Below are 14,740 nucleotides of genomic sequence, written 5' to 3' on the forward strand. Positions count from 1 at the left end.
GACCATTAGTATTATATTTTGCCGTAGAAGATTATCATTAGTTTTAAAGTGCAACATTTTGTTTTGTTCTATATATAGGTAAACTAAATATCGATTTTTTATTCGTAACATAAATATTTATATTGACGCTAAATGCGACATTTCAGGTAATTAGTCATCGTAAAGTTTAATTTAACAAATACCAATATAATCCATATGGGAATAAAAAGCAACAAAAAATTGATTTCTTTTCTTTTCTTTTTTTATTAATTTTTCCTACGACTACGGAAAAAAGTTCAATATTAAATGGAAAGACCAACCTATTACTTGTGTTGTATAGGAGTTCATTGATATTAATAGGTTTAATGAGAATATACCGTTATTCATAGCTTTACTGTTTTGCAATTATTGATGTAGCAATGCTCCCAGTAGGACATTATTATTTTACGTAATATTTATTCAAATGGACTGACAAATGATTAGTATGTGTAATATATCAAACCGCAGCAATGTATACGATCAGAGCTTAAAATGATTCTGTGATGATTAATTTAACTGTCCCGGAAGTAAAAGAAAAGTGAGCATATTTATTTTATTATTAACAGCGTACTTAAGACGGCGAGCTGGCAGAAACGTTAGCACGCCGGGCAACATGCGCAGCCGTATTTCGTCTGCCGTTACGTTCTGAGTTCAAATTCCCTCGATGTCGACTTTGGCTTTCATTCTTTCGGAGTCGATTAATTAAGTACCAGTTACGCACTGGAGTCGATATAATCGACTTAATCCGTCTGTCTCTCCTTGTTTGTCCCCTCTGTGTTTAACCCCTTGTGGGTAGTAAAAAAAATAAGTATTTCGGCTGCCGCTACGTTCTGAGTTCAAATTACGCCGACGTCGACTTTGTCTTTCATCCTTTCGGGGTCGATTAAATAAGTATCAGTTACGCACTGGATCGATGTAATCAACTTAATCCGTTAGTCTGTCCTTGTTTGTCCTTTCTGTGTTTCGCCCCTTGTGGGTAGTAAAGAAATAGGTATATCTTCTGTCGCTACGTTCTGAGTTCAAATTCTACCGTGGTCGACTTTACCCTTTATTCTTTCAGGGTCGATAAATAAGCTGCCAGCGAAATTCTGGCGTCCAGGTAATCGACTAGTCACCTTCCCGCAAACGTTCAGGCCTGGTGCCTATAACAGAAAGATTATCAACATTTTACTTGAGAAAATTAATTTGCTTCTATGGAAATTCTCTTTTCGTTATATTTACAGCAACAAAAGGACAAGTACCAAGATCATGGAACTCTCACTCATTCAGATTTTAAGACATCAGTTTTATTTGTTTAGATATGAACAAGTAGTAAATGCCATGTGCAAAGACAAATAGTAGAAAGTAAGAAGTTACAAATGCTGCAAAAGTATGCGGAAGGAGAGTATCCTAAGTGACGAAAGTTTTCTCACAGATTAAATTTGTAAATTTACAATATTTACATTATTTACATTCGACGGATTTGTTCTCATTTTGTTTGCTGTGAACACAACGTTTCGGCTGATATACTCTCCAGACTTCATCAGGCGTCTTCGATCCTGGCTGCTCCTTCCTAAGGTATTTTTGATGTTATTATTATTATTATTATTATTATTATTATTATTATTATTATTCAGGTCACTGTCTAGAATCGAATACGGTATCTTGGAGTTAGTAGCCAACACTCTTTATCACTATGCCTAGTGTTCTTAATCCCAAGATTCCCAGTTCGATTCCAGGCAGTGGCATGCATAATAATAATAATACTAATAATAATAATAATAATAATAATAATAATAATAATAATAATAATAATAATAATAATGATGATGATGATGATGATGATGATGATGATGATGATTCGCAATATCTTTTTAATTACGAAATATATTTCATTAATTGAAAATAAAATATATGTACTATATTCCCTGCTCATTTATACGTTAAAGAATAATTTCTTTTATATTCTTGTATGTCAGCAGAGCTTTCATCTACTTTCGAAGTCAGCAAATTTCATATCCCGGCTGTATATATCACGTGCTTTTCATTTTATCTGCGAGAAACATTTAGATTAGCTAAACTAACAAGTCTGAATTTAGAGGCGGGTATGCCATTTTGTTGGATTCCTAATTTTTAGAAAGAAAGAAAGTATGAAATAATTTGATATCTGGACATATTTGCATTCCAAATACACTAACATTTAATTGGCATTAACTAAAATGGTCATAAAGTTTCGGATGAGAGTGCACACGAAAATAAATATAACAGCAACAACAACTGCGTTCGTATTCGAATATGTAACGAATGATGTATTGGGTTGTCCGGAAAGTTCGTGCCGATTTTTAAAGGAAAAAAAGGGCAATAAATACTTGCCATTATATTTTTAATCAACTAAATTTGAACCATTTGTTTGCACAATGCGTCTCCAACTCTCCTTTAACATGAAAATACCCTCTTCCCAGAATTAAGGTGGTTTCATGGCAAATAATTCATCGAGGTATTATTTTATGTCATCTAAGGAATTGAAATTTTTACCATTAAGACTAATCTGCAGAGACCTAAATAAGTGGAAATCCGAAGGAGCAATATCTGGTGAAAAGGAATGGTGGGGTAACACACCCCAGTGGAGCTGCAGTAATTGTTGTCTGGTTCCCAAATCATTAAGTGCCGAAAATGAAATTTGTTATCTTCTAATTCTAGTTACAGAATTAACACAAGTTATAGGAACATAAATCTTCTTTCACGAAATGATAGCTTAAACAGTTGAATAACCGAGGATAAACCCCAAAATAATGTCTCTGCTGTCCCAATGTGTACTCATTATTTGAATGATGGTGATATATGTTAACATGAAAGTTATACAATGTTTAACGAATGGCGTGATCAGAGGTTCTGTGAACACATACAAGCATGCACACACATACATATACATATATATGCTGGTTATATATATATATTATATATATATATATATGTATATATATATATGTATATATTATATGTATATATATATAATATATATATATATATATATATATATGTGTGTGTGTGTGTGTGTGTGTGTGTGTGTGTGTGTTTGTGTGTGCGGGTATACACTCATAACCACACCTATTTGTGCAAATAGGGAGGGGATGGTACAGAAAAAGACATATAGAGATAGTGAGAGATATGCTTTTTTAATGGATATATCATTGCACTGATAGCTTAATGGAAACCAACAAGATAGTTGTTCCTTTCTTAACAGGTAAAACTACAGGTTTAAAAGTACGTGTGACCAGCGATACCACTCATAACTGACATGTCATTTTTATGAATACCTACATTATGTATCTTATGCATTATCGAGTAAATATTAGACGTAATTGTTCTGTGTGAATTCTCTCTGAAAACATGAAGTTAACTTTTGCTTAGAGCACCTACAATCAGAAAGTCGAAGATAATATGCTTTGTCTAATACCCTAATAGTTTCTATTCTCCTTGAATGTTCATGTATCATTTATGTATCATCTACAATTTGCATTACGTTAGGTTGGGATTCATACGTGTCTTCTTGTGTATTGGGGACATATATGTGACTTCGTATCTTCTAATCTGCATGAGGTTAAAAGTTGAGAGCATTAGCACTTAACTGCATTATCGGAAAAATAGAAATTCAAGCCCTCAACGGCAATACATGGTACTGTATCAAAATGACGTATCAAAATGGTCGCCTGTATCATTAAGAAGAGATCTATATAACTAACCATCTGTCATCACCTTCGTTGCCTTCTCCCTTTTACTGCACCCCCCCCCCACACACACACACACATATATATATATATATATATATATATATAGTAGTAGAAATATGTTACAAAAAGAAAATATAAAATACACGTGGAAATGTAAGGGTAAAATACGAAAAATCAACGAAAATGCACATTGCAAATAAAAAATGCTTTTTATGACAGGTAACGACAAATATATACATTTAGATGGATTGAGATAGTCATAAGAGTCATTATTATGAGATGATTATAAGATGATAATAAAGTAATATATATATATAAAGTAATATATATCATTTTTTAAGGAATAACAATCCCGGCATAACAGAGGTTCAAATTATTCTCAATCAAAAAATATATTTTAATTTAGAGATAGTATAGCACTCTGTCCCACCAAATAAGAAGATTTTTTATTTTTATTTTAAATACATAAAAACCATGTTAGTTATATATAGTGTTCCAAATAAAATTTAATTTACAAATACTATTTTAATAATATATAAAAATGTGAATAAAAACGAAAGGAATACGAATAGAAGTAAATACGAGTAAAAATAAAAATAACAATATAAAAATAAAGATAGCAAGGAAAATATACACGAATAAATGTTAATAAACATGGAGGCAATTACGAAGAGATAATTTGGAATAAAAGAGCTATAGTTCTAATACGAACTGCAAAATTTCATGTGATACTAATGGTAACTTTTTTTTTAAATTTCAAGTGATACGAATGGTAATTTAAAAAAAAAATTTAAGTGATACGAATGGTAGATTTTTTTTTCTAAATTTCAAGTGATACGAATGGTAACTTTTTTTAAAAATTTCAAGTGATTACGAATGGTAACTATTTTTTAAAAATTCAAGTGATACGAATGGTAACTTTTTTTTTTATTTCAAGTGATACGAATGGTAACATTTATTTTAAATTTCAAGTGATACGAATGGTAACTTTTATTTTGAATTTCAAGTGATACGAATGGTAACTCTTTATGTAAATCTACAAAGTAAAATAAAATAAAGAAAATATAATTTGATGGTAAATTAAGGAAGATATGCAATTCACCAATAAGTCCATTATACCTACAACGTCCTAGTTATGGCCTAACACTGTAAAATCCAGCGACGTACTCACACCCTATTAAACTATTATTCAATTAACATACAGTCTAAATACTAAAACTTCAAAAATGCATGATGGGAATATTACTTTTTTTAATTCTTATAATCCCGATTTATTCAATATCTGTATTTTCGTTCCCATCTCGTAAAGTATACTAGCCATCTCACTATGGCTAACCGCTAAGGGTGGGTGTTACTGTAGCTTTTAGCACCAGGAGATCATCGACTCCAGCTGGCTTTAGGCACACATTCTGTGCCTTTATGATATTTGCAAAGGGAGGTCATCCCTCTCTCGAGATTTATTATTGCGTTCCCATCTCCTTTTACCGAAACGTTAAATCCTTCATCTTTCCTTTCCTGACTCCATTAACACTATACTTGTTCCACATCCTCGCGTTGTGTTTTCTCTGACTGTTTCCATGTTTGGATTAACTATATATATATATATATATATATATATTGTTGAAATGGAAAGATGAATTTTCTTGTTACAGATTATTCAAAAGTTTAACCGATACCTGGGTAGCAGGTTTATCCATGGGCTCTTAAGGAGCGTCCTCGTTCGAATTGCTTTGCTGCGCCTCTGTTTTGTTTTGTTTTGTTCTGACAACGTAATTCCTGGTTTTTCCTGAAGAGAAAGCTGCAATATCGTATCCTTATTTAATCAGAATTTGGAAAATTGTGGCCTTTGAAACATGTGTAGAATGTAATAAAAGAAATTCTGTACAATCTTCGTTCAACTCCATTTCTTCCATTCACTAATTATATATATATATATATATATATATATATTATATATATATATATATATATATAAATAACAGAATGCTGGATCGAAAAGTAAATGAATAGATATCATCATATACATAGGTAGTTACGCCGACGTAATTACATTCACTACATTATTAAAGATGTGTTGCTTTGTTTCACTCTGTGATGAAAACTGATCTATGAAAATTTCAAGAAAATATATTCTACCAACGTGATCGGTGTATAAGCACTTAATTTCAACAAGACTATCACATTAAGAAAATATCAAAGATGTCACCTTAGCGAAACTAATAAGATATCGTATGATCTCTAGTAAAACATTGATGTATCGATTTACAGATACTGAAGTCTATATAATAACTATGATGTAAAGTTTTGTTATTTGATGAGTTGAAGAAAAATATTACTTTTTCAAAGATAAGAAACAAATTTTATGATTTCTACTACAGGCAGAAAGCCATAAATTTTCTATTCTGTGACGAGGTTTCTTGTCGACTGAGTTGTTCATGGTATATATCTGATATAGTTTTAATCAAATTCATATGTAACTCGGATATAGTCGAAAATAAGTGGTATTTATTATTTTGTTCTATAAATTAAATACTGAAGTCATTTACTCCCAGCCTGAGTTTGGTATATTTCATATCGAAGCCGGAAGGATAAGCCAACCGGAGTAGGCAAAGCATCATGTGGCAGAAAGTCAAGACTTCACTTGTGAGAGGACACAAACCACCTCGAAGCTAACTGCCCGCTACAAAAGAGAGATATGAGCTCCCCAATTTTGCTACTACCACCGACAACAACACCACCACCACCAACACCAACAACAACAACAACACCACAACCACACAACAGCAACAACAACAACAGCAAAAAACAACAACAGCTGCACTAGCAGAAGTAGGCGACTATAGCTTCAAAAACAACAGTAATATTAGTAGCAGCAATCGCTGCAACAACACCAGGAACAACAGCGGAAACATCAGAGAAATCACCAACATCATCAAAATCGACAGCCTCAGAATACTCACAACACAACAATATATTTATGAACGGGAAAACCTGAAAACAGCACTACAAAAACAGCTCTCTGGGTTCAGAGTAATGAGACATGTCTCGCGATGAAGAGGAGCAGAGAGACCCAAACTGCCGAAATATTCGGAGGCGAAACAAAAGACAAACTAACAAACCAACACGAACCTCAGTAGAACAAAAAATAAATGGCGGGTATGATCAAAGGAGGAGACACCATCGAAAACAATTTCTCAAATAATTTCCTCAACGGCAGCCACACCAGCACCGTGAACAACACAATCATCCCCATCACTACCATCACAAACACCACTACCACAAACATTACTTTCACAAGCTCAGAGCCAGTTCACACTCTCATCTTCCAAATCGCACATCTGAAAACCAACACAGATCAAAGATTTTTCGACTACACAGAAATAGACACCAACATTGAAAAACTAATGGATTACATATAAAGCTATCACACATAGTTAAGGAAACACTCCAACACTTTACAAACACCATAAAAACGTCACAACACACACATATAACACCATCAAAGCAAAATACGGTGAAGGAGTCTGGTCTTTCCAGAGAGACAGAAAAAAAGAATATATAATGAACTGCACGTTTAAACATCCACACGTACTTATGGGGACTGTACATCAGTGACCTCCTCGCCAAACGAAATCACAGTAAGTAGTCTCTTCCGCTTGTATACTTTTATCTAACGTGACCCTGCTCAGGTCGCCTTGGAAAAAGGCCAACTACTCAACGTCCTCAACTCACTAAGTGCCGATGTTGTGGCTATCTGCTGAACGAGACTGCGAGCGACAAGCTTTGATGCCTATCCCTGATGGATTGGATATATATATATATATATATATACATCATCTTGTCTCCCGTGAGTGGGATGTGGAACAGCGGTATTGATCCGGACAGGCCTGAATCTCAATATGAGAACAATTTTCTGTCACCCAGAAGGTGAGTTCGTGGTCTTGGATTTGAGCAGTATTGACATAGGCGCCGTCAGACTGATGGCTATTCATGCTGTGACAGAAGGAGAACTGTTGAACTTTTTCAGAAACCTTGAGATTTGCCTAAGAACGCCCCGACGTTTAGTGTTATTGGACTACTGGAACGCCGTCATAGTCATATTTCAGTGTGTGGGGCAAGCGAATAGAAGAGAGGGTAGTAAAATCCTCACAAAACTGCTCAGACATTTCCAGCCTATGTGACAGGTAACAATTGGATTTCCCGGATGTGCCAATATGGAAATCGACGAATCACACCAGGTCATATATTGTCCACTTTTCAAACTGCTCTGCTACACAGACCAGAAATTTTGGATCTGTAAATACGACCCATGTGTGTTTAGAAGGCAAGGACCCGGTTACTAGACGCTGAAAGCTTTACTGTCGGCTTGCGAAGCTTACACAAACTGGATGAAAGCATTTGTTATTATGTCATTGACGGAGGCAATTGTCAACATCCAATTGTGTTTTGCCCTGTGTGCAAAACACAATTGGATGTTGACAATTGCCTCCGTCAATGCCATCATAACAAATGCTTTCATCACTGATGTTCCATTACCTGTGTTTTTAACAACAATTAGATAAGAAACAGTTCAATGATAAAAAGGGATTAACTTGAGGGACATTAGAAGCTTAGAAAGACATTGCAACCGACGAGCCGGCCGCGAAAGTGGACCTGGACCACTCCTTCAAACATCAAACACGATGGTAGCTTTAGCAGAGCTAAGGTGCCTCCTCAAAGACAAGAAGGAACGAAACCTGCCATAATATTTCCCTTGTCCTACTGGCCGTTTTTTTTTTAACTAATTCATATTTGCATGGATGTGTTTCACATTTTCCGTTCCGAAAATAATTAAACAAATACTAAACGTGTAACAACAAAGGTATGAACCTGCATTCATCCCTTTTAAAAACAAGGTAGACACGTTTAATATTATAACAATAATGTAGATATTTTTCATATTATAAATCATTATCAAATTGAGGTTTATTTTAGAATATGTACGTATTCTTTTGTTTTATAACTATATTTTATGTTATGAATGTGAACTACCCTTAATTTGAATAGAAACACGTACTAAAATTTATATATCATCGGTCAAGCAATGTGTTTATTCTTCATCCTATTATGCTATTTTAGACTTAGATTATTAATCGGATATGTTCTCTTTGTTTAATATTACTTCGCTTGCATGGTGCACGGACATAGTTCATGTCATATCCTATCGCAAAACGAATGTGTAGGGTCTCCACTATATTACTGCATTTCCTAGAAATAGCAACGCAATTAATCTCAATTTTTGGAGTGAACAAATAATTGGCATAGTGGATATGGAGATAGAATGTCGTAGAATGAGTGAATTATGAGATTGAATTAGAGGAACTTTTTTTATCCAGAAATTGTAGATATTAGCGTTAACCTCTGGCGAAATATTAACAACCAAATGCATATGATGCGTGTGAGTATAGGTAGATATTCAATAGCGTAAAATTTATCAGACGAATTTGTGTTGTTATTTATGGAATATAAAATACCTGGAGAATAATTCCAGGATGCAATAATTATATGAAAATAGATTTTCTATAACCGCACCACAAAAAGCATAAAATATATTTTTCTTCTAATTTACTTAGTATTTTGTTTGATAGTGTGTGGTTCGGAAGCTTCAGCTTTATGCCAAAATCATTTTAAATTAGTAGTTTTCACAAACATGATTCTGGTTATTGGAAATCTTATATTTTGGAATTATGGTTGATGCTTATAACCGTAAATCAACTTGTACATTAAATTTATTTATGTATGTGATGTTACTGAATACAGCGAAAAATTATGCAAAGTTTCTCCACAAATATCTATTTGGTTATTGCATTAAGTCTGTAATAGAACATATTGCCAATTCCATTTGGGGTTTTGACTTACAGTTAAAATTTACTGCAATAACTATTTGCGGTTTTAATGGGATGCGATAAATTATTTGCGGTTAGAGCACATCCAACGTATTTGTGACTAAATTTCATTTCGAAAATAATATGACATTCACTTACACATAAAGGCTAAAAAGTGTACATTTAATGGTTTTCGGTTCTACTATAAGGCAAATATTTTAAATTTGATATGCAAAATATTTGAAAACGTTTTTCACTAAATTCCCACACGAGAATTAAAATATACATCAAAGTGCATTGATCTTTTAATATGCAGTTTCACTTTGACATAACAACCTTCAGTGAGTTTTAACTTTGTGATATCATTGAAAATGTAACAATTCGTCCATTCATGTTCCTCTTACATATCAACGAACGTATTGAACGCTTGTCTAGGTCTAACATGCCGAAACGTATCCGCGATACAATGAGTCACACACTCCTTCAGTAGGCTTCAAGCCTTCGATCAGAGTCATATAACATACTGAATTTTATCGTATATAGTGCTTTTGATTCCGTAAAATTAACCAAACTTTACGCAACCTTAAACGTCTTTTGAGATTGAGTAGTAAAAGTTTGAATACAAGCTATTCTCGATGCCTGGAAATATGATACTCTTCCCTTCGGCAACAGACTTACAATATTCCATTCCATGTCATGGCGGTGAATGTGCAAATGTGTGGACACTTTATACGATATTATAGTATCCTAATAAGTAGAAATACTAACTTACATAAGCTGTATAAGTTGACACATCTCTTTAGATAGTTCATGAATAGGCACAAAGGCGCAAGCGTGGCGGTGTGCTAAGCCGATTGCTTCCCAACCACATATTTCTGGGTTCAGTCTCACTGCGTGGCATCTTAGGCAGAGGTCATTTACTATATCTTCGGCAGACCAAAATTTAGCGAGTGCGTTTCGTTGATGGAAACTGAAAGAAGCCCGTCTCATATCTATATTTATATTTGTATATGTCATATATATATATATATATATATATATATATATATATATATATATATATATGTGTGTGTGTGTGTGTGTGTGTGTGTGTGGTGTGTGTGTGTGTGTGTGTGTGTGTGTGTGTGTGTTTGTGTGTGCATGTGTGTGTGTCTGTCTGTCTGTCTTTGTCCCTCCTTCACTATCGTTTGACAACCGATGTTGGTGCGTTTGCGTTCCTGTAACGTAGCGGTTCGGCAAAAGAAACCGATAAAACAAGTAACAGATTTACAAAGAACAAGTCCTGAGGACAATTTCTTCGACTACAAGGCGGTGTTCCAGCATGGCCGCAGTCAAATCACCGAAACAAATAAAAGAATAAAAGAATGTCTTGGGAATATATTGGAATTGATACCAATTCAATATTTCGGGCGTTGCTGTTTTGTTTTCTTTGTTTATATCTGTCAATATACTTCGTCTTTTGCATAAACCGTAATGAAATTGCAATTTGTATATTTTTCCCTAAATTCTGATAGCCAATGAGTGCCATGAGTGCGCAGATTTGTTTATTTTCTGTCAGCTTTTATTTGGCTCATAGCGTAAATTCTTAAGAATGTTATTCGTTAATTTTGGTTTGAATGCCTTGATTAAATGTAAATGTGAAAGGAAAGCGTTTACAGCACTCTTCTATAGAACCGTGGCGTATCAGACTCGTTATCAATTTCCTTCACTGAGACCGAGAATCTAAATGTAACCGCCAGCAAATAGGTTTCCTCGTATTTTTTTTCATTCGTAATTATATCAAAACTGTAGATCTGTGATACGATAGAGTTTTTGAAAGTTTATTTTTCCATTTTCTCTGGTATCATATAGGCTTCCTTTACATTCCACCGACGTCAAATTCTACTTTTATCATTACGTGTCAATAAAGCAAGTAAGATCTGAGCTCTATACAACTGAATCACACCATTGCCCAAAATAAGCCGGCCTTGGAACAGAAGTTGAAGTCATTGTTTGTCCTTTGTTAAGCTTCGTGTTTTCATCTTCATATTCAAAATCACCAAGCCATTGACTTCAGGTAAGTCAGTATCTTTACGTATTTACTGCTTTGATTTACGTTATTACTTGATTTATAAATATATAATTAATACTTCGGGGATGTGAATAACTTGTAGATATTACGACATTATAATTATCAAAAATATTTATATCAAACAAGCATGAATTAGGAATATATGACTAAATTATTAACAAAAATATTCAAGAAAAATTAGTAGCAAACACTATAAATTATTTTTACTTAGTTTCAATGTTTTCAAAAATTATGGTTTAATTTCCTGTCTTAGGCAATTAGCAATTCAGAAGAATATATAAAGATTGAATACACTGAAAACCAGATACTTTATCTTGCGTAATTGCTTTAAAATATGTGCTTCAGCCACTTATATGTCACCATCAGAAAATGGTTAAATATCCATTTATATATATATATATATATATATATATATATATATATATATATATATATATATATATATATATATATATATATATACATATATATATACATATATACATATTTATATATATTTATGTATATATACATATATACATACATACATGCATATATATATATATATATACACACACACACATATATATATATATATATATAATATATATATATATATATATACATACATACATACAGTACATATATATATATATATATATATATTATATATATATATATATATCCTTCATGGTATAACGTTGCAAACATTTTTTTATTAATATTATACGCACAATAGTGATCTTCTAATTCGTTCATAGATTTTCATAGTGAATATGCATACTCTCATAGGCGAGTTAGCCCGGAATCAGCCGAACGAAGATGACAACGGATATAGCCGAAAATGAGCAGTCAGTCTAAGGAATTCTCGTTTCGGGCGATTACAGCCATTTTCAAAGTATGTTTTTCACTTTGCAACATACATGGAGCATAGTTATTTATATATAGCATAAATCAAAGAACCGGTTGCATCATTAGGACACCCGACAAAATGTTTCGTCTGTCTTTTCATTCTGATGTCAAATACCAGGAAGATGAGTCTATCGTGATCCATACTTAGCTCTTTAGCACAGTAACCGACTAATGCCACCCCCGTATCAAACACCAGGTTACATATCCAGAGTTGAAATTATTTTTACAATGATTCACTTTTTACCATTTAGAATAACGCGGTGTAACAGATTATGTAATAACCTCAGCCAAATATGTCACACTTTCAGTTCTACTTTTTCTATTATGTGTACAAAGCGTAATCATAGATAAAATACTTTCCCTTTATTTTCAATAATTATATAATGCATGAGAAGTATAAATCAGTTATTCCCAGTATATTTATTATATAAGTTTATGAAAAATAACTAGTTTATTCTTTTACGGAAATATGCGTTGTGATATCTAACATGTCAACGAGTTCGATGAACCTTTCATTATGTCGATCGATATGAAACGATAATGATGCATTTAGAAATTGGCATTAGTTAAATCAGCTACAAACGGTGCCCTAAATTGTGGGTTTGTTCCAAACATTACTTTAGTGATGTAGCTAATCGGGTAAAGCTTTAATATTATATTACACAAAGAAACAAGTACAACAAAAAATTGTTAATTTACCGAACTGTGTTGTTTATTATAATGCAGTGTTAAACTTCAAAAGAATGTTGGTTTGAACTTTATGCAAATTTCTCTTTTGAAATAAAGCAATCTTCAATTCTGTTTACGAAAATTCTTGTAACAGAAAAAAAACAAATCAACATGAAAGTGCCCCGTTTGTGATCGTTCGAAATTTCTGTTTTTTCCATCAACTAATGCACTTCCGAAACTACGTACTCACACATGAACACATACATACATGCACACATACATACATACATATATACACGCATGCACCTTCACGCAAAAACACACTCGCGAACACACACGGAGAGGCACACATACACACGCATGCATACATAGACATAGAGACAATCATATACACACACGCATACACTCAACAACACATTTATGTATGTATTTAATGATACACAATGCACATATAGAGACACACGTTGGAATATATGCATGGCTTTGAATGTGGTTGTAGTTTGATTGGAATGAGGAAGGACATTCTGCGAATAGCTAAGCACATTTTCTTGTTATTCAAATTCACAAATCATAGATAAAACGGAAGCAGATCAAAAACATAATAGGGACCATTTACTTAGACCCCAAATTGATCATATGTTAAAAAATAATCGGACATTTTAAAATTATAACCGTGCAGAAATAGGCAATGATTAATTTGCAGAGAAAAATGCAACTTTTTTTACATCCCAATCACAAAACGTAGTAAAGCCTAAAATTAAATATGGCGCCGTTCATCACTTAGCATTTATCCTCAACTCATTTCATAGACTGTGTCCATAATGGGACTTTGTAGAACAATTCGACCCAAGCACTAATTCCTTTTTAGTCCAGTACTCATTGTATCGGTATCTTCTGCCTTACCGCTGAATTAAGGGGACATCAACTCACCAGTACCAGTTGTCAAGAGGTGGAGGCGGACAAAAACAGACACAAAGACATACACACAGACACTTGGAATGGTACAACAATGCACTATAATACAAACAATGTGTGCTATATAGTTATAATTTAGTCATCCATAGTCTGATATGGTATTTCGGAATAAAATTCTTTCTTCAGATATACTTAGATGGAGTCGCTGCTAAAATCGGTTTTCCAACGGCTTTTCTTTTTTCTTTGGAAGCGTCTCAGCAGTGGTCTCACGAAGTTCCTTCCGGAAATCATCATGAGTCGGCCATGATTCAATTTCCTGTGTGTTGGCATATCCGTAGCGCTGCCACTAATTTATGCATCATATCTGCATTCTCTTTTTACCTCCTTTTTTTCTCTTTTTTGTTATGAACTACAGATGAGCATATTATCAAAAATACACGCATCCAGATGTAGCTAAATAATATAATGATTACCAACCTCTAGCCTGTTGTTAATTTGGGGCCCTAGTCTGTGTATTACTCAAACTTCCTTAATTCTTAAATAACCCAAATTTCTTTCATTGGCCTCAATTGTGACTGTTATGGTTTTGTAGGTGTTCCGGC

Source organism: Octopus sinensis, linkage group LG19 (assembly GCF_006345805.1).
Source record: "Octopus sinensis linkage group LG19, ASM634580v1, whole genome shotgun sequence".
NCBI lineage: Eukaryota > Metazoa > Mollusca > Cephalopoda > Octopoda > Octopodidae > Octopus > Octopus sinensis.